This window comes from Silene latifolia, chromosome 7, assembly GCF_048544455.1.
Source record: "Silene latifolia isolate original U9 population chromosome 7, ASM4854445v1, whole genome shotgun sequence".
NCBI classification, from domain to species: Eukaryota; Viridiplantae; Streptophyta; class Magnoliopsida; order Caryophyllales; family Caryophyllaceae; genus Silene; species Silene latifolia.
In genome coordinates this window covers 100,752,120-100,761,974 of record NC_133532.1, presented here as the reverse complement: position 1 = coordinate 100,761,974, position 9,855 = coordinate 100,752,120, and positions in this window count along the sequence as shown.

The following is a 9,855-nucleotide window of genomic DNA, read 5'->3' as shown; positions in this document are numbered from 1 at the left end:
TGTTTTACCTCTTATATTAGCTCTATTTTATATGTACTATGACTACCATTAGTGTTTATGAGCTAATATTTGCTTTCTAGTTCCATTTGTATGTTTTCTCATGTTTTGTAGAAAAATAAGCTAAAATGAGCCCAATTCTACTCAAGTACAAATACTAGAAGCATGAGGTAAGCTAAAGAAAAGATGATGGACCAACATGGAAGATTTGCATGGACTTGCATGGATAAAATGATGGATTAATTTGAAGAATTACAAATGCAAAGTCAAGCCCATAATTCACAAGTCAACAAATGCCTAGGATGCTAAAATCACATAGAGATCCTTTCTAAGATGCCAAACATTGCATTCAACCAGGTGATTAAAACAGCATTAAAATACGACCATGGGATTCTCTAGGCAATTACTCAAGCAATTAAGAGAAAATATTTTGGGGTTGACCCCTTGTATTTGCTCTAAGTTTCACCCCTCATTTCCTATATAAAGGGTGTAGACTTCATCACTTTTATACACCATTCACATACACAATTTCTCATAATTCTCTCTAAGTTTAGTAGTTAGATTAGTTTAGTTATTAGCTTAGCTTAGTTTAGATTTACTTTATGTTATAAACATTTCAATACAATTTTCATTCAAGTTATATTCCAAAGTTTCATTTCAAGTTATTTCATTACAAGTATTGTTCTTCCATTTCTAGTTCATTTCCATATTGCAAGGTAATTTCTATTTACATTTCCATTATGTTTATCATTTCATTTGTCATTAGTTTAGTTTATATTTCCACCATGTTAGAGTAGTTTCTTTTGTTTAGGGAATGAAGGGAGTCATGCATAAAAAGTATTTGTAAAATGTTAAATTAGGTTGATATAATTTTGTCTAATTGTTTATATCACATGTTTGCATCGTCATGTTTAATCTTTGTTTAAAGGCCGTATTCAGTGATTAAGTTTGTTCATTCGTTCTAAAAGTCGAGAGGCACGGAATTGAATTAGACTAAGCATGTGTAGTAGGACGACCTAGTCATGGACGAGAGTTTCTCTAGGACCCGGTCTATGGTTGACACTAATATCGTAAGGTGTATGTCTCTAAGCCTAAACAATTAACGATTTATCAACTCCTATGTTTAATTTGAGCATTTACATAATTTGCATGTGTGACCCGACCTCCCTAGACATTTTATTTATTACTCTCTCCATTCAACTCCACAAGGCCCTTTTCTTTTTTCACGTTTGCCAACGCGTGTTTTACGCGGTAAATATCGTTAACTACGTATTTGCAAATTATAAAAGTTAGATATTTTTAATGTACTCGTAAAGACGAATCAAATAAGATCCACATGAATATATTTTCACTTACGTATTGAGAGAAAATTGATAGTGAATGCTCACTTGTGAATAGTGTGTAAAATAGAAAAGGGCCTTATGGAGTTGAATGGAGGGAGTATTGTTTTATCACTTCAACTCAATCAATCAATCGTTAATCTACCAAGGTAAAATTCAATCCATAACAATTAATTAATAACTCTCGTCTCCTTTGGGTTCGACCCCTAAGTACTACATTCATTTGTTGTCTAGGGTATAAATATTATCTTTGCATAGGTGTGCGATAGCCTATCAATATCATTGTTATGTCAATATGTTTTTTTAACAGTGTTAGGTTCGGGACTAGTGAAAGTAACAATAGGAGTAGTCGGAGGAGTGAAAGTAACAATGTTGTTAAAATTGCGATCTAAATCGTCAGGTCGAACGATCCTATGCTCCAAAAAGTGGAAAACGATTCACATAGTCAAACTAAGTTAAATTAAGTTAAGATGGTCGAAGGCTCGAAGCTAAGTCGACTCTCATGAGACACGTTTAATTAAGTCAATATTGATTTGAATGTGTTTTGATTAACTTTGTCATTCGATTCAGTTCAGCTCAGCTCCATTAAGTTCAGTTCAACTCTTTTCAGCCGAAAAAACATGGCCTAAGTTCAGTTCAATTCAATTCAACCGAAAAGAACACATCCTAATATATACGTTACTTAAATACAGTTAAAATTAACTTGGTTAAGTTAAGTTTTATAAACTAACTATAGTTAAGTTATTTTTATTTAACTTTAAATAAGGCAATTTTAATCAAATTAACTTTATTTAAAGTAAGTTTATAACTTTAGATAAATAATATTTGATTAAGTTAATTACAAACTAATCTGTTCACAAATTAACTCTTACACTTCAATTCAACTTCATTTAGTTCAACTTTATTAATTTAACCACCTATAGTATAACAAGAATATCATCAAGATAAAAACTAGTACTATATATATATATATATATCATTGTTATGTCAATATGTTTTTTTAACAGTTGGGTTCGGGAGTAGTGAAAGTAACAATAGGAGTAGTCGGAGGAGTGAAAGTAACAATGTTGTTAAAATTGCGATCTAAATCGTCAGGTCGAACGATCCTATGCTCCAAAAAGTGGAAAACGATTCACATAGTCAAACTAAGTTAAATTAAATTAAGATGGTCGAAGGCTCGAAGCTAGTCGACTCTCATGAGACACGTTTAATTAAGTCAATATTGATTTGAATGTGTTTTGATTAACTTTGTCATTCGATTCAGTTCAGCTCGGCTCCATTAAGTTCAGTTCAACTCTTTTCAGCCGAAAAACATGGCCTAAGTTCAGTTCAATTCAGTTCAACCGAAAAGAACACATCCTAATATATACATTACTTAAATATAGTTAAAATTAACTTGGTTAAGTTAAGTTTTATAAAATAACTATAGTTAAGTTATTTTTATTTAACTTTAAATAAGGTAATTTTAATCAAATTAACTTTATTTAAAGTAAGTTTATAACTTTAGATAAATAATATTTGATTAAGTTAATTACAAACTTATCTGTTCACAAATTAACTCTTACACTTCAATTCAACTTCATTTAGTTCAACTTTATTAATTTTACCATCTATAGTATAACAAGAATATCATCAAGATAAAAATTATTAACCAAATTGTGAGTTGTATTCACTATTCTTAGTGTTTCGGTAAAAAAAACAAAACAATCAAGTAATCGTTGCTCGAATCTAGGTCGGGTCAATGCGCTTCTTTTGGATGATACCTAAGGTTGATGTAAGCTCCTCCTATATGGTTCCTACTACAGTTGAGCAAAAAATACGATTATTCAAACCAATTTGATATCCGATCCAAACTTTTGGATATCCGATCCGGAAGTGAAGTTTGGATATCCGATCCGAAACTTTAATTAAATTAAGCGAAACTAACTTTAGTTAAATTAAGTTTAATTAAATAATTAATCCACACCTCCCACTTTCACCAATTAGTAGCCTACCACATCATCAATCCACACCTCTCCATTTCACCCATTAATAGTCTACCATATCACCAATCCACACATAAGTTTAAGTTAGTTATGTTAAGCTTTGTTAATTAGTATCGTGCAGATCACTGTTTGTTATCATATGATTAAATTAGTATCATACATTTGTCTCTCGTATCATGTCCATAATAATTGTATCACTACATAGTGTCCGACACGTCATTAATCTGCGCCACCGCCTCTCCTCCACTAAGAGCCCATCATATCATCAATCCGCACCTTTTTCATCTAGGCATTAATAGTCCGCCACGTAATTAAATTTAGTTATATTAACTTGAGTTTAATTTAATTAAGTTCACTTTAGCTAAGTCTAAGGTTGTCAGGATCACGATTCTACTTTGGATCAAGATAGAGCGGTGGGTTCGTATCGTAGGATCGAATTGAGGATCGTAACAATAATAACAACAAGTGTAGTAGAAGTAACAATATTAACATTTAGAAAATATTTTATTTATTTAAATATATAAGTTTGATAAAATTAAAGGGAATAGTGAATTTAACCGTAAAAACAAAAGGAGTAGTAAAAAAAACAATAGTAACCGGAGGTGTAGTGAACATAATAGTATTAATAGGTGTTTTGTTGGTAAAAGTATGGATTAAGCAGGACTAACGAAATTTAAATGGTAAACAGAGGTATCCCCAGCGTGACCACACACCAAAAACTAGTACTATATATATATATATATATATATATATATATATATATATATATATATATATATATATATATATATATATATTATATATATATATATATATATAATTAGTTTAACTAAGTCCACCCTTCTTAGATGAGTCCCTAAGTCCTATTTTACACCCTTTGATCATAAAAAATCAATGGCTAAGATTAAAACAAAAACAAAACCTAAGATATAAAAGCAAATAAACCCTACCCACCCAGTCACTCACACTCTCACAAACCCTAACACACACCCCTCTCTCTCTTATCATTCACTCTTCCCACTTTTCTCTCAAACTCTCCCAACTGCCACCATCTGCTCAGCCGACGCCGCCACCTGCTATCGACTACTACCACCTCCCCCATTGAAATCACCACGACTTCAAGCAACGACAACAGCAGCCACACGCTGACAAAAACCACCACTGCCACGCCGACTTTGTGGACGCCCCCCCTGATGCACACGCACCGGCCAAGACCACTAAAAACAACCACCACGCTGCCGACTCCCTCCCCTTCTCCTTTTTCTCTCTTTTGTTTCAAAATTTTCAGATATACAAATAAAAGTATGAGATCTTTTATTTTTTTTATCGAAAATTAACTCCTTTTTCTCTTCTTGTTTCGAAAATTTTAGATTTTCAAATAAAAATATGAGATCTTTTATTTTTCATCGAAAATTTAATTAAAATTGACCAAAATGGTGACGAGGAGAGTGATTCGACGGCCGTTGTTATTTGGTGGTGGTCAGATCTACACTTTTTTTTTATGTGTAGGCGATGGTGGAGGTGTTGTTCGCGGTTGTAGTCAAAGGAGGAAAAACCGTGGTGGTTGGTGTTTTATCGCCATTTTTTTTCAGATCTTATTAGAATGGCTGTTGTTTGTGGCGGGTCATATGTGGGGCTGTTGGTGGTTGTGCGTTGCCTTCTACATTCCTTTTTTTTTTCAGAACTGGTGGTTGCAGGGGGGACTTGGTGGGTGTTGGTTGTGGTTGGTAAAGGACTAATGTTAGTCTAATATGGATAAAATTACGCTGTTATGGACTAACTTTACATCCGTAAAGTTATGCTAATATGGACTAAAATTACATTCGTAAAGGACTAAAATTACGTAAATTAAAATTAGTATAAAGTTACCTGTCAAGTGTTAAAGTTACACTCCTAAAAAAATAAAGTTTCATAAATTAGGACTAAAGTTACAATTAAAGTTTCACTCGTTTAACATTAAAGTTTAATTCATAAATCGTTGAAATTACTTAAATTTTTTTATATTAGAAAATAACTTAAAAAAAATAAAGTTTCACTTTTAAGCATTAAAGTTTCACTCGTGAAACATTAAAGTTTCAATCTTAAATTAGTGAAATTACATAAAATTTAGTAACATACATTATTATATAAATTCAAATTTTTATATTGAAAAATTACTTAAAAAAACTAAAGTTTTACTTTTAAGTATTAAAGTTTCACTCGTTAAACATTAAAGTTTCACTCTAAAATCAATGAAGTTTCATAAATTTTAGTCAGAATTGCATTATTACAAAAATTCAAATTTTTATATTGAAAAATAACCTAAAAAAAATTAAAGTTTTACTTTTAAGTATTAAAATTTTACTCGTAAAACATTAAAATTTCACTCTTAAATCAGTGAAATTTAAATTTTTATATTTAAATTTACATTATATATCATAAATTTAATTTTTATATACAAAATGACCATAAAAGATTAAAGTTTCAATCGTAGAGAATTAAAGTTACAATAATAGATTAAAGTTTCACTTATAAAACACTAAAGTTTCATTTAAAAAGTCTTCAAATCTCAACCATCAATCTTAGAAGATCAATGGCTTAGATTAGGACTTAGGGACTCACCAATTTAGGTGAACTCATTTGAACTTCACTCTCTCTCTCTCTCTCTCTCTCTCTCTCTATATATATATATATATATATATATATATATATATATATATATATATATATATATATATATATATATATATATATATATATATATATATATATATATTGTTATGTCATTGTTATATATGTTTTTTAACAGTGTTAGGTTTGGGAGTAGTGAAAGTAACAATAGGAGTAGTCGGAGGAGTGAAAGTAACAATGTTATTAAAATTGCGATCTAAATCGTCAGGTCGAACGATCCTATGCTCCAAAAAGTGGAAAACGATTCATATAGACTTGCGAGGTTGGGTTTTGGTTGGATCTGGTCAGGAATACAAACAATTGGTCCCATGAGTGACCCGGAAACGAATCAGACTCGATCTGATCAAACATATTGACCCATTGGTTAACCAGTAACCCGCATGAGTGACCTGGTTGACACCTTTATTCACAATACATGAAAGTGATATAATTTTGTTTAATTCTTGTTAATGATTTAATTGTTGTATTCGGGTCAATTTCAGATGATCTTTAAGTTAAGGCGAGTTTATTTAAATCTATTTAAGATATGTTTAAGCAAGTTATGTCAATTAAGCAATTTGAGCTAACTTAGGTAACATTAAGTTTAATTATGTTAAGGTGTGTCTAATTAGTATTCCACAGATAATTATTTGTTATTATATTGATTAAATTAGTATCATTTATTATTCTCTAATATCATGCCCATAAAATTTGTATCAGTACATAGTTTCTGCCACATCATTAATCCGCGCCACGCCTTTCATCCACTAGAAGTCCGCCACGTCATTAATCCACACCTCCACCTTTCACCCAATAGTATTAACTTTAGTTAATTTAAGCATAGTTATATTTAATTATCAATTCACACCTTCCCATTTCACCCATTAATAGTCCACCACATCATAAATCCACGCCATCCCATTTCACCCACTTGTAGAACGCCATATCATCAATCCACACCTCTCATCCCCCCATTTGATAACAACATTATTTTAATTAGTTTTATTAAGTTTAATGAAAAGTAGTTTTGATGTCCAGTTCCTTTTGAGTTACCTATATTTATATTTTATTTAATATTAAATTTTACTTGTCTAATTCATTCATTTACCAATTATAATACATTTTTATATAATATTTTTTAAAATTGTCGAAATTTCTCAGCTAAATTATGAGATACATCTGTTGTTCCCGTTACTACTTTCAGTATAATCATTGTCTGGTAAAAAAAAAGTTCATTAAGCGATATTTAGACCAAAATAAATAATATCATATATCTTTCTTAATGCACTTGGTGAGACGATTTAAACAAGATCTCGCATGACTATCTTTTATGTTATATATTAGAAGTTGTATTGAAGATTCTTCTTACTAATGAATATTGCCGAAAAAAGCAAACGTAAAGAAATTAATGGAACGGACGAAGTATAAATTTTGGGTAGAGAAAATAACTAATTATTTTTATACTATTTTTGTAGTCTTTGATTAATATCAAAATAATTGACCCGATTCGAAAGACAAGCCCCGAGTTAACACGACACCTGAAATGAGGAGCCAAGAGTTCAACTAAGCTCCATTAAGTTCAATTCAGCTCCACTAATAATTTTTTATATTATTTCGTCATTCGATTCAGTTTAGCTGAGCTCCATTAAGTTCAGTTCAGTTCAGCTCTGTTCGGGCGAAAAGAACATGACCTAAGTTCAATTCAATTCAGTTGAGCTCTTTTCAGCAGAAAAGACCAGAGCCTAATAGTTAAGTTACTGAAATATAGTTAAATTTAACTTGGTTAAGTTAAGTTTAGTTTCATTAAACTAACTATAGTTATTTAAGTTGAATTATTTTTATTTAACTTTTATTAAGGTAATTTTAATTAATTAAATTTATTTAAAGTAAGCTTATAACTTTAGATAAATAATATTAAATTTAACTTAGTTAAGTTAAGTTAAGTTTAATTTAGTTTCATTAAACTAACTACAGTTAAGTTAAGTTAAGTTATTTTTATTTAACTTCATTTAGTAATTTTAATCAAATTAACTTTAATTAAAGTAAGTTTATAACTTTAGATAAATAATATTTAATTAAGTTTGATTAAGTTAATTACAAACTCATCTCTTGACAAATTAATTTTACTTTAGTCCAGTTTCATTCAATTCAGTTCAGTTCAGTTAAACTTTATTAAGGCTCTGTTTGTTTGGACATAATTTCAGCTCATTTCGATTCGGTTCAATTCAGCTTCATTCAATTGAGCTCAGTTCAGTTTCATTCAGTTCAATTTAGTCTCTTATTGATCAACTTAATTCAGTTCAATTTAGTCTAACATATTAATCATACAGAATTGTATAGGATCGATAGTAGTATCATAAAAGTTTTAAGTTAGGTTCAATTAAGTGGTAGCATCGTTCAACTGACCCGGTATAAAAGTTTTAAGTTAGGTTCAATTAAGGATCGATGGTAGGATCACAATGTCTAAGCTCATATTTACCTTTAAATATAAAACTAGTTTTATGACCCATGAGAATCACGGGTTTAATTGTTTTTGTTCTTTTGTTTTTGCGGTATTGTTCATGAATGCGTTATTCGGCTTGTTTGTCTTCTTGTTTATTATCTTGGAGATATGTTGGTAGGATACCTAATCAAGGCAACAAAATAAAAGCGCAGGAAAGGGTGTACGACAATTTAGTAATTTTAAAAAAATTGTTAATTAATATATATTCTAAGGGTTAGAATATATAATGTAATATTTCACCAATAATTAGAGATTCATAATAAAATTTGATATTGCGATACATCATAATAATAATTAAAAAAAATGAAAAACCCAACAAACAAAATATTCAAGTGAAAATAAAATTGCAAAGAAGTTTCATAACCATTATTTCCAGATTTCATGCAATGTTATTGATATGTGAGTATGACATCCTCCTGAAATTTCAATACAAACACAAAAATAATAACTAAATAATATTATAAGGGGTCGTTTGGTTCGCTGGAGGAATTAAAGTTCCAAGGGAGTTACAATTCACATGATTTTGCAATTCATGTGAAATGGAAAAAAAGTGTTTGGTTGGAATGTGGGAAGTAAATTCCATAGGAATTTCCACTTACCTAGAGGGACCTAGGTAACTAAGGAATTAGAGTTCTATGGAACTTCATTCATAAACAAACAACCCATAACTATTAATTAATTTAAAATATAATAAGAATAAAAAAGTTAAATAACTCATTTGGTTATATATGCATACTTTACCTACCAACTTTTTGGATAAAAATGAAAAATAGAATTGTTCTAATATTTATATAAGAAAATTTTTGTAATTAATTATTTAATTAGTTTCAAGAATTTATTTGAGAGAAGAAGATGGATTGTGAACTAAGGGGGAGATACAAAATTATGGTAAAATAAATACAAAGTATAATAATTGTGAGGAAAAACAAAAAGACAATCTATTAAATAAATGAAATAAAAGTTAAATAAATACTCGTATGTAGATTTATAGCAAATTTATGAGAGGAAAATAAAGAGTTTATATTAATTAATTTTTTGTGTTTGCAACTAATATTTTTTATTTTGTTTTTATTTATAAGCATGTAACACATTGTATTTAGAGATTACTTCTAGTTAGGTAATCAAGTAATTAATATAAGTGAATTATTATTAACCAATAGCAAAATTACACGTGGAATTAAAATTAAATGCTTTAAGTTGCCTTTTAACTATATTGTATAGTTGTATGAATAACGACGTTATCTTAAATACTTATTCAACCCAATCGAATCATTCTTATTATAGGCCGGTAACGTTTAATTACTAGAAATTATTATCGTTACATTTTATCGTCTACTATCATATCGAAAAAATCTGTACTATTTCACATTATCGACCGTAT